This window comes from Hyperoodon ampullatus (genome assembly GCF_949752795.1).
Source record: "Hyperoodon ampullatus genome assembly, chromosome: 20".
NCBI lineage: Eukaryota > Metazoa > Chordata > Mammalia > Artiodactyla > Ziphiidae > Hyperoodon > Hyperoodon ampullatus.
Window position 1 is genome coordinate 8341609 of NC_136933.1, and position 11589 is coordinate 8353197.

General features: G+C 42.3%; 1 pseudogene across 1 annotated transcript; it reads right to left on the reverse strand.

Moving 5' to 3' along the window:
- Positions 1-9087: 9087 nt before the first annotated feature.
- On the reverse strand, positions 9088-11294 carry LOC307068552 (exocyst complex component 3-like; annotated as a pseudogene). The gene has a single exon. The product of its transcript is annotated as an exocyst complex component 3-like (transcript).
- Between the last annotated feature and the right edge of the window lie 295 nt (positions 11295-11589).

The following is an 11589-nucleotide window of genomic DNA, read 5'->3' on the forward strand; positions in this document are numbered from 1 at the left end:
CTCTGTATGACAGACTCTAGGTCCATCCACCTCATTACAAATAGTTCAATTTCATTTCTTTTTATGGCTGAGTAATATTCCATTGTATGTATGTGCCACATCTTCTTTACCCATTCATCCGATGATGGACACTTAGGTTGTTTCCATCTCCGGGCTATTGTAAATAGGGCTGCTATGAACATTTTGGTACATGTCTCTTTTTGAATTATGGTTTTCTCAGGGTATATGCCCAGTAGTGGGATTGCAGGGTCATATGGTAGTTCTATTTGTAGTTTTTTAAGGAACCTCCATACCGTTCTCCATAGTGGCTGTACCAATTCACATTCCCACCAGCAGTGCAAGAGTGTTCCCTTTTTTCCACACCCTCTCCAGCATTTATTGTTTCTAGATTTTTTGATGATGGCCATTCTGACTGGTGTGAGATGATATCTCATTGTAGTTTTGATTTGCATTTCTCTAATTAGTAAAGATGTTGAGCATCCTTTCATGTGTTTGTTGGCAGTCTGTATATCTTCTGTGGAGAAATGTCTATTTAGGTCTTCTGCCCATTTTTGGATTGGGTTGTTTGTTTTTTTGTTATTGAGCTGCATGAGCTGCTTATAAATTTTGGAGATTAATCCTTTGTCAGTTGCTTCATTTGCAAATATTTTCTCCCATTCTGAGGGTTGTCTTTTGGTCTTGTTTATGGTTTCCTTTGCTGTGCAAAAGCTTTTAAGTTTCATTAGGTCCCATGTGTTTATTTTTGTCTTTATTTCCATTTCTCTAGGAGGTGGGTCAAAAAGGATCTTGCTGTGATTTATGTCATAGAGTGTTCTGCCTATGTTGTCCTCTAAGAGTTTGATAGTGTCTGGCCTTACATTTAGGTCTTTAATCCATTTTGAGCTTATTTTTGTGTATGGTGTTAGGGAGTGATCGAATCTCATACTTTTACATGTCCCTGTCCAGTTTTCCCAACACCACTTATTGAAGAGACTGTCCTTTCTCCACTGTACATTCCTGCCTCCTTTATCAAAGATAAGGTGACCATATGTCCGTGGGTTTATCTCTGGGCTTTCTATCCTGTTCCATTGATCTATCTTTCTGTTTCTGTGCCAGTACCATACTGTCTTGATTACTGCAGCTTTGTAGTATAGTCTGAAGTCAGGGAGCCTGATTCCTCCAGCTCCATTTTTCGTTCTCAAGATTGCTTTGGCTATTCGGGGTCTTTTGTGTTTCCATACAAATTGTGAAATTTTTTGTTCTAGTTCTGTGAAAAATGCCAGTGGTATTTTGATAGGGATTGCATTGAATCTGTAGATTGCTTTGGGTAGTAGAGTCATTTTCACAATGTTGATTCTTCCAATCCAAGAACATGGTACATCTCTCCATCTATTTGTATCATCTTTAATTTCTTTCATCAGTGTCTTATAATTTTCTGCATACAGGTCTTTTGTCTCCTTAGGTAGGTTTATTCCTAGATATTTTATTCTTTTTGTTGCAATGGTAAATGGGAGTGTTTCCTTGATTTCACTTTCAGATTTTTCATCATTAGTATATAGGAATGCCAGAGATTTCTGTGCATTAATTTTGTATCCTGCAACTTTACCAAATTCATTGATTAGCTCTAGTAGTTTTCTGGTAGCATCTTTAGGATTCTCTATGTATAGTATCATGTCATCTGCAAACAGTGACAGCTTTACTTCTTCTTTTCCAATTTGGATTCCTTTTATTTGCTTTTCTTCTCTGATTGCTGTGGCTAAAACTTCCAAAACTATGTTGAATAAGAGTGGTGAGAGTGGGCAACCTTGTCTTGTTCCTGATCTTAGTGGAAATGGTTTCAGTTTTTCACCATTGAGGACGATGCTGGCTGTGGGTTTGTCATATATGGCCTTTATTATGTTGAGGAAAGTTCCCTCTATGCCTACTTTCTGCAGGGTTTTTATCATGAATGGGTGTTGAATTTTGTCGAAAGCTTTCTCTGCATCTATTGAGATGATCATATGGTTTTTCTCCTTCAATTTGTTAATATGGTGTATCACGTTGATTGATTTGCGTATATTGAAGAATCCTTGCATTCCTGGGATAAACCCCACTTGATCATGGTGTATGATCCTTTTAATGTGCTGTTGGATTCTGTTTGCTAGTATTTTGTTGAGGATTTTTGCATCTATGTTCATCAGTGATATTGGCCTGTAGTTTTCTTTCTTTGTGACATCCTTGTCTGGTTTTGGTATCAAGGTGATGGTGGCCTCGTAGAATGAGTTTGGGAGTGTTCCTCCCTCTGCTATATTTTGGAAGAGTTTGAGAAGGATAGGCGTTAGCTCTTCTCTAAATGCTTGATAGAATTCGCCTGTGAAGCCATCTGGTCCTGGGCTTTTGTTTGTTGGAAGATTTTTTATCACAGTTTCAATTTCAGTGCTTGTGATTGGTCTGTTCATATGTTCTATTTCTTCCTGATTCAGTCTTGGCAGGTTGTGCATTTCTAAGAATTTGTCCATTTCTTCCAGGTTGTCCATTTTATTGGCATAGAGTTGCTTATAGTAATCTCTCACGATCTTTTGTATTTCTGCAGTGTCAGTTGTTACTTCTCCTTTTTCATTTCTAATTCTATTGATTTGAGTCTTCTCCCTTTTTTTCTTGATGAGTCTGGCTAATGGTTTATCAATTTTGTTTATCTTCTCAAAGAACCAGCTTTTAGTTTTATTGATCTTTGCTATTGTTTCCTTCATTTCTTTTTCATTTATTTCTGATCTGATTTTTATGATTTCTTTCCTTCTGCTAACTTTGGGATGTTTTTGTTCTTCTTTCTCTAATTGCTTTAGGTGCAAGGTTAGGTTGTTTAGTCGAGATATTTCCTGTTTCTTAAGGTGGGATTGTATTGCTATAAACTTCCCTCTTAGAACTGCTTTTGCTGCATCCCATAGGTTTTGGGTTGTCGTGTCTCCATTGTCATTTGTTTCTAGGTATTTTTTTATTTCCTCTTTGATTTCTTCAGTGATCACTTCGTTATTAAGTAATGTATTGTTTAGCCTCCATGTGTTTGTATTTTTTATAGCTCTTTTCCTGTAATTGATATCTAGTCTCATAGCATTGTGGTCGGAAAAGATACTTGATACAATTTCAATTTTCTTAAATTTACCAAGGCTTGATTTGTGACCCAAGATATGATCTATCCTGGAGAATGTTCCATGAGCACTTGAGAAAAATGTGTATTCTGTTGTTTTTGGATGGAATGTCCTATAAATATCAATTAAGTCCATCTTGTTTAATGTATCATTTAAAGCTTGTGTTTCCTTATTTATTTTCATTTTGGATGATCTGTCCATTGGTGAAAGTGGGGTGTTAAAGTCCCCTACTATGATTGTGTTACTGTCGATTTCTCCTTTTATGGCTGTTAGTGTTTGCCTTATGTATTGAGGTGCTCCTATGTTGGGTGCATAAATATTTACAATTGTTATATCTTCTTCTTGGATCGATCCCTTGATCATTATGTAGTGTCCTTCTTTGTCTCTTCTAGTAGTCTTTATTTTAAAGTCTATTTTGTCTGATATGAGAATTGCTACTCCAGCTTTCTTTTGGTTTCCATTTGCATGGAATATCTTTTTCCATCCCCTTACTTTCAGTCTGTATGTGTCTCTAGGTCTGAAGTGGGTCTCTTGTAGACAGCATATATATGGGTCTTGTTTTTGTATCCATTCAGCCAATCTGTGTCTTTTGGTGGGAGCGTTTAGTCCATTTACATTTAAGGTAATTATCGATATGTATGTTCCTATTCCCATTTTCTTAATTGTTTTGGGTTCGTTATTGTAGGTCTTTTCCTTCTGTTGTGTTTCTTGCCTAGAGAAGTTCCTTTAGCATTTGTTGTAAAGCTGGTTTGGTGGTGCTGAACTCTCTCAGCTTTTGCTTGTCTGTAAAGGTTTTAATTTCTCCATCAAATCTGAATGAGATCCTTGCTGGGTAGAGTAATCTTGGTTGCAGGTTTCTCTCCTTCATCACTTTAATTATGTCCTGCCACTCCCTTCTGGCTTGTAGAGTTTCTGCTGAGAGATCAGCTGTTATCCTGATGGGGATTCCCTTGTGTGTTATTTGTTGTTTTTGCCTTGCTGCTTTTAATATGATTTCTTTGTGTTTAATTTTTGACAGTTTGATTAATATGTGTCTTGGCGTATTTCTCCTTGGATTTATTCTGTATGGGACTCTCTGTGCTTCTTGGACTTGATTAACTATTTCCTTTCCCATATTAGGGAAGTTTTCAACTATAATCTCTTCAAATATTTTCTCAGTCCCTTTCTTTTTCTCTTCTTCTTCTGGAACCCCTATAATTCGAATGTTGGTGCGTTTAATGTTGTCCCAGAGGTCTCTGATATTGTCCTCTGTTCTTTTCATTCTTTTCTCTTTATTTTGCTCTGCATTAGTTATTTCCACTATTTTATCTTCCACCTCACTTATCCGTTCTTCTGCCTCAGTTATTCTGCTATTGATCCCATCTAGAGTATTTTTCATTTCATTTATTGTGTTTTTAATCGATGCTTGATTCATCTTTAGTTCTACTAGGTCCTTGTTAACTGTTTCTTGCATTTTGTCTATTCTATTTCCAAGATTTTGGATCATCTTTACTATCATTATTCTGAATTCTTTTTCAGATAGACTGCCTATTACCTCTTCATTTGTTAGGTCTGGTGGGTTTTTATCTTGCTCCTTCTCCTGCTGTGTGTTTTTCTGTCTTCTCATTTTGCTTATGTTACTGTGTTTGGGGTCTCCTTTTTGCCGGCTGCAGGTTCGTAGTTCCTGTTGTTTTTGGTGTCTGTCCCCAGTGGCTAAGGTTGGTTTAGTGGGTTGTGTAGGTTTCCTGGTCGAGGGGACTAGTGCCTGTGTTCTGGTGGATGAGGCTGGATCTTGTCTTTCTGGTGGGCAGGTCCACGTCTGGTGGTGTGTTTTGGGGTGTCTGCAGACTTTTTATGATTTTAGGCCACCTCTCTGCTAATGGGTGGCGTTGTGTTCCTGTCTTGCTAGTTGTTTGGCATAGGGTGTCCAGCACTGTAGCTTGCTGGTCGTTGAGTGAAGCTGGGTGCTGGTGTTGAGATGGAGATCTCTGGAAGATTTTCGCCGTTTGATATTATGTGGAGCTGGGAGGTCTCTTGTGGACCAGTGTCCTGAAGTTGGCTCTCCCACCTCAGAGGCACAGTACTGACTCCTGGCTCCTCAATTTGGGATGATTTGTTGTCTATTCATGTATTCCACAGATGCAGGGTACATCAAGTTGATTGTGGAGCTTTAATCCGCTGCTTCTGAGGCTGCTGGGAGAGGTTTCCCTTTCTCTTCTTTGTTCTCACAGCTCCCGGGTCTCAGCTTTGGATTTGGCCCCGCCTCTGCGTGTAGGTCGCCGGAGGGCGTCTGTTCTTCGCTCAGACAGGAAAGGGTTAAAGGAGCAGCCTCTTCGGGAACTCTGGCTCACTCAGGCCGGGCGGGAGGGAGGGGCACGGAGTGCGGGGCGAGCCTGCAGCGGCAGAGGTCGGCGTGACGTTGCACCAGCCCGAGGCGCGCCGTGCGTTCTCCCAGGGAAGCCGCCCCTGGATCCCGGGACCCCGGCAGTGGCGGGCTGCTCAGGCTCCCGGAAGGGCGGTGTGGACAGTGACCTGCGCTCGCACACGGGCTTCTTGGCGGCGGCAGCAGCAGCCCCAGCGTCCCACGCCCGTCACTGGGCTCCGCGCTTTCAGTCGCGACTCGCGCCCGTCTGTGGAGCCCCTTTAAGCAGCGCTCTTAATCCCCTCTCCTCGCGCAGCAGGAAACCAAGAGGGAAGAACAAGTCTCTTGCCTCTTCGGCAGCTCCAGAGTTTTCCCGGACTCCCTCCCGGCTAGCTGTGGCACATTAGCCCCCTTCAGGCTGAGTTCTCGCCGCCAGCCCCAGTCCTCTCCCTGCGCTCTGACCGAAGCCCGAGCCTCAGCTTCCAGCGCCGCCCGCCCCGGCGGGCGAGCAGACAAGCCTCTCGGGCTGGTGAGTGCCGCTCGGCACCGATCCTCTGTGCGGGAATCTCTCCGCTTTGCCCTACCCAGGTATGTGGGGAGTTTCTTGCCTTTTGGGAGGTCTGGGGTCTTCTGCCAGCGTTCAGTAGGTGTTCTGTAGGAGTTGTTCCACGTGTAGCTGTATTTCTGGTGTATCCGTGAGGAGGAAGGTGATCTCCGCGTCTTACTCTTCCGCCATCTTACCCGGAAGTGGAAGCAGATTTTAATCGTTGCTCTGTGCAGCACTGTGCTGCAGGGACTCCACATCCCACCACCTAACTCTGAGTCAGTGGAGGTCCTTATGTGTAGGCTCTTTACTGTTAGCAGATCCAAGCATTCAACCCAGGCAAAATCCATGTATACAATGGATTGACCACTCAGAAGAATTGTTAAACTATTAAGGTGATTGGCCTTTTCTGTTCAAAATAATGGAACAGTCCCTGCTGTGGTGGAAGACAGCCAGATATAGGAGGACACAGGAGCTTAGCTCTCTGCTGGTTGTAAAGGCTCTAGTCTGGTCTTCCAGTACCAACCCTACTCAGTCACCATGGAGAGACAACAACCCGGCAGGTCCCAGAGGAGATCCATGTAGAGGAAGTATAATTTCATTGGTTCTATAATAGATTACCTTAAGTCACATTTTAAGAAAAGTTAAAGAAAGGGCATAGAAATATGAGAGCTATCTAAGAACTATAGAAGCAAATAAACAATTTTATGATATAAACTGTACACGTTCCCCCCACACAGACAGCATCCAGTCTGATTCGTGAAGCCGCTATGCCACTGTCTCTGCCAGGGAAGCCCTCCATAAGGATGCCAGTATACACGCCAAGAGTGGTTTTTCCTACCTAATTCCTTCAAACTGTCACTCCTCAAATGCGAGTTTTGGAATTCAAAAATATTTGAATTGACTGGCATCCACCTACATCACCCCTGTGTCATACTTTCATTTGGCCCCTACATAGCATTGCTTTTAGCCAGAGTTGATCAAAGTTACGCATGAAAACATCTCGTTTGTTTTCTAGCCAAAATCAACTAGAACTTTTGCTTCTGTTGTTAGGGTTGATAGGTGTTCCGGGAGGGCCCTATCCCTGCAGAACAAATACACCCTGTGGAGGAAATGTGCTTTTTTTTTTTTTTTTTTTTGCGGTACGCAGGCCTCTCACTGTTGTGGCCTCTCCCGTTGCGGAGCACAGGCTCCGGATGCACAGGCTCAGCAGCCATGGCTCACAGGCCCAGCCGCTCCGCGGCATGTGGGATCTTCTGGGACCGGGGCACGAACCCACGTTCCCTGCATGGGCAGGCGGACTCTCAACCACTGCGCCACCAGGGAAGCCCAGGAAATGTGCTTTGAGGCATTGCTAGCTTCTTCTATTTGGAAGCAATTGATAAGGACTGGCATTACTTATTCTTTAAATGTTTGGTAGAACTCACCAGTGAAGCCATCTTGCCCTGGACTTTTCTTTGTTGGGAGGTTTTTGATTACTGATTAACTCTCTCCACCACCTAAAGATATGATGAAATTCCGATCAGAATTCAAGTGCCATTTTTTCACAGAAATAGAACAAACAATTCGAAAATTTGTTTGAAACCACAAACAATGTAAATTGCTGCAGCCACTATTTTGTTAGTTGATTGTTACTGGCTTTTTTTTTTTTTTTTTTTTACTTTTTTGTCCTCTTTTTTGATCAAGGTTTTTTTTTTTTTTTCCATTTTGCTCTTTCATAGTTCATTATTCATTCCTTGTATTATTCTCTTAATCTTTACCCAAGAGATTATAAGGTGCATCTTTCACTTAATAAAGTTACTATGAATTAGTATTTTCATCACTGTTTTCTACCATTTTCCAGCAATGTACAAATGTTAGGCATCTTAAATTCCATTTATCTCTCTCCCATGTTTATTTTAAATCCCACAAAATGATATTACTATTGTTAAAAAATCAATATTAATTTGTATTTATCTATATATTTACCTATTTTTGCTCTTCATTCTTTATTGCATTTCTGTACTTCCTTTTATGAACCTTTTCTTTTTGTCTAAAGAATTCCTTTTAGTATTTCTTTTAGTATTAGTTTAAAGGTGATAAATTCTTTCACTTTCTGTTTGTCTGGTAATTTTTGTATTTTGCATTTATTTATAAATGATATTTTCACTGGGTATAGAATGATAGGTCCTTAGTTTTCTTTGTTTGGACCTTTAAATGTGTTATTCCCTTGCTCCATTGTTTCTGTAGAAAAGTCAACCTTCAATTTTTTTGTAACTTTGTTGGATATATAATGTGTCTTTTTTAAAACTCTGGATGCCTTTAAAATCTTCTAGTTTAGATTAATTTGAGGGTTTTTTGCTATGATGTGTTTAGGAGTTTTTTTCACTTCTCATGCTTGGGGTTCAAAGAGACTCCTCTTAAATGTGTGTTGACGTCTTCAGTTTAGGATAATTCTTAGTATTTCCTCAGATACTTTTCTCTATCTCGTGTGCTCTCTCTCCCTCCCCTATTTTTCTGAAACTTTAAGTACATTTTAGACCTTATTACCATGTGCCATGTGTCTCGTATACACATTTGTGCATTTTTTCCATGATTTACTCTTTTTTCTACTAACCTGTTTTCCAATTCACTAATTTTACCTTCTTCTGTACTCAAACAGCTGTTGAACCCAACTATTACATTTATAATTTTACTTCTTGTACTTTTAAACTAATTTTTTGATAGATCATCATTCTCTGGTAAATTTCTCCAATTTTTGTTTTCATGTCTCTGAGTGAAGACCCACAGTGAATGAAGACAGGGCCTTTTCCCTCTCCACACACCTTTTCCACCATGATAATCAACCACGAGGCATTTTCCATCAGAGTCCTGCCTCACAAAGGATGTTTACAACAGAAATGTGAAAGCCTGAGGAACCACAGCCAGCAGGACACCTGTTCTTCAAAAAGTCACATGCCCTGGCACCTTGCATACAACACGCTCGGCATGACAGGAGACAGGCTCGAGGACCTGAAACTTCTGAGGAGAACCATCAAGAGTCACTTTTGCTTTAATACATTTCTAAGGGTGGGGATGATGAGTGCATAATAACGTACACAAAGCTGGAAACCGATGGGTTACTTGAGAAGCTTCACCATGTTCAGACTCGGAACTATGATTTCCTTGAAGATGGGCACATAGTTTGGATTTTCCTGCCATTGGACCCTGCTCCAGATTCCTGATGACGGTCTGCTTCATGTCCTGGCTGCCGTCCCCTCGGGTGGCCAGCAGTGTGCCGATGTGGCTATCCTTGATGTCTGGGTATTTGCTGACCAGAGTTTAAACTTCCAGGCACAACTTCTGCAAGGGTGACAGTAGTGTTACTGTGCTCACCTGCATGTTTGCTGAATCCAGAGGCCAGCTTCTGGAAATAGGAAGTGAAGCAGCTCAGCCTCCCTGACTGTCTTCTCGGCACCTCCTTGTACTCCTTGGTGCTCTAGGATGAGACGTGCTTCTGCGTGATGGCCCACAGGTACCCACCACCACTCACTCTCACCCTCTTTTTGTATGGATTTTTAGTTTCTGCAAAATCATTGAAATATTCTTCCACAGTGACACAGATGATGTCTACAGCATTTGAGCCTAACAGCCACTTCTTTGTTATCAGCTCATCGAGATGTTGCTCCAGATCCTGGAAGACCACTTCCTGGTAACTGCTGCAGCCTCCTTGCAACAATGGTGTCTAAAATCCCATCCATGTTTGGTTGGCTCAGAGACACACCCTCTTCCACTTCATTTTAAAAATACTTCCTTTTTAAACTGATTAGGGGTTCCTTAAAGCTCTGACAGCTGTGATGATTGCTATAATATCCTGAAAATAGCAGTATGGTGTTGCCAATTTTTCAGATGTTCTATATACAACTGAGCCTCAACTCTGTGTCTATTTAAGAAAGAATTCATTTGCTGAAGACACAAACTGGTAATTTGTTTTCAAATCTTCACTCATCTGAGTAGTAATTTAAAAAATTTGTTGGAACATCTGGAAGAGAGTGGTAGGGAGTGTTCCCACTTGGGTCCGCTTTGGGCTCAGTCTCTTTCATTCAGTCTTTAGTGTCTGTGTCTAGTGCTTTCTGCAGCCAGACAACGATGTTTGAAGTGAGAGCTGACATGTACAGATGGAGCAGCTCAGACACCACATTTGAAGAAAGTAAAATCTCCAGGCCATTGATGTCCACTTCTGGGACAAGCTCCACATTCCCAGTCATCTCTGCGCTTGTGTAGGTGTTTAAGGCCCAGGTCAAACAGGCTCATAATCTCACTTGCTTCTAGATCTTCCCACGAGATCTTTATCCAGGTTCTCAGGGCTTGGTGGTTGAGGAGTTTCTGAAAATCTCATAATGGGGAGAAAAGCACGCAACCATCAGGTTTTTGGCAACAATGGGGTCATCTAGGACATGCTTCCATATGATTTCCAGGTGGCAGATGAACCACACCTTGTTGGACTCCCTGGGGTTCTGCCTCTGTGCCCTCAATTCTAGCACTCACAATTCTGTCCAAGATGACAAACATTGCCTCCTTTCAATTCTTGGACCTCTCAAGAGGAACAAAGCTAGTTTGCATTTTTTTGGGTCAAGTATGCACCAATCAATTTTTCTTCCCTTTCCATGATCCTGACAACAGAGACCAGAAAAATGGGGTCCTGGGGGATGGTGAGCAGCGACCTCTGCAGCACCATCCCCAGCTGCTTGGCCAGCTTGTCTGAGAGCCCCTGTGTGCTCCCAAAGTCACTGTGGATGAGGGTCATGTCCACGCGGTGGTGCTCGTACAACAGCCCTTCCCAGGAGCACACTCCTGTTCCAGGCCCATCAGGTTCCAGTGGGCCTGAAGGAGTGCCTCTTGTCCAGTGAGATCCAGGGTCCCCACTCCTCACAATCTGGGACACCGAGAAGATGTTCTTGAGGCTCTCCACGGCTGCAGCGAGCTGGGTGTGCTGTACGACGGCATCCTTCATCCTTGACGTACTTGATGCTCTTGATGGATGGTGGGGATGCTCCACCTCAAGTCTTTGCTGACGTTGGCCAGGGACCGCAGGATGTCTCTGACATCATCCAGTGCATTTTGGAGCAGGTTCCGGCCCATGTGGCACCCCATATGGCACCTTGTCCAACCATGACTGGATAGCGGCCTGCAGTGTGACCTCCACAGACGCCTTTCTCCAGGCCTCTCTTCTGAGGTTCCCCTCCACTTGGCCCTGCTGGTCCAGGCACAGAAGCATCCCAGCGACCTTTTGAATCTCTGTTGCAACATCCTCCTGGTCTGTCTCCTTCATGGTTAAAAAGCAGGCGGAATCTGCCCCCTTCCCCATGTGAGAGCAACGTTATCCCTTGGCACTGCCACCCGGCACCTGACTGGAAGTGTCATCCAATTTCTTGAACATGTTTGTAACAGTTACTTTAAAATCTATGTCTTGTGTATTATATCTAGGTCATCTTTGAGTCGTCTATGTTATCTATTTCTTTTCTCTTGATTTGGTCATTTGAGTCTCTCTAGTATCATTCATAGTAATTATTTACTTATTTCTTGAAGGCAAAATGGAATAAAAGAGGCTAGCGACATTGCTGTATCTCAGGAACTAGAAG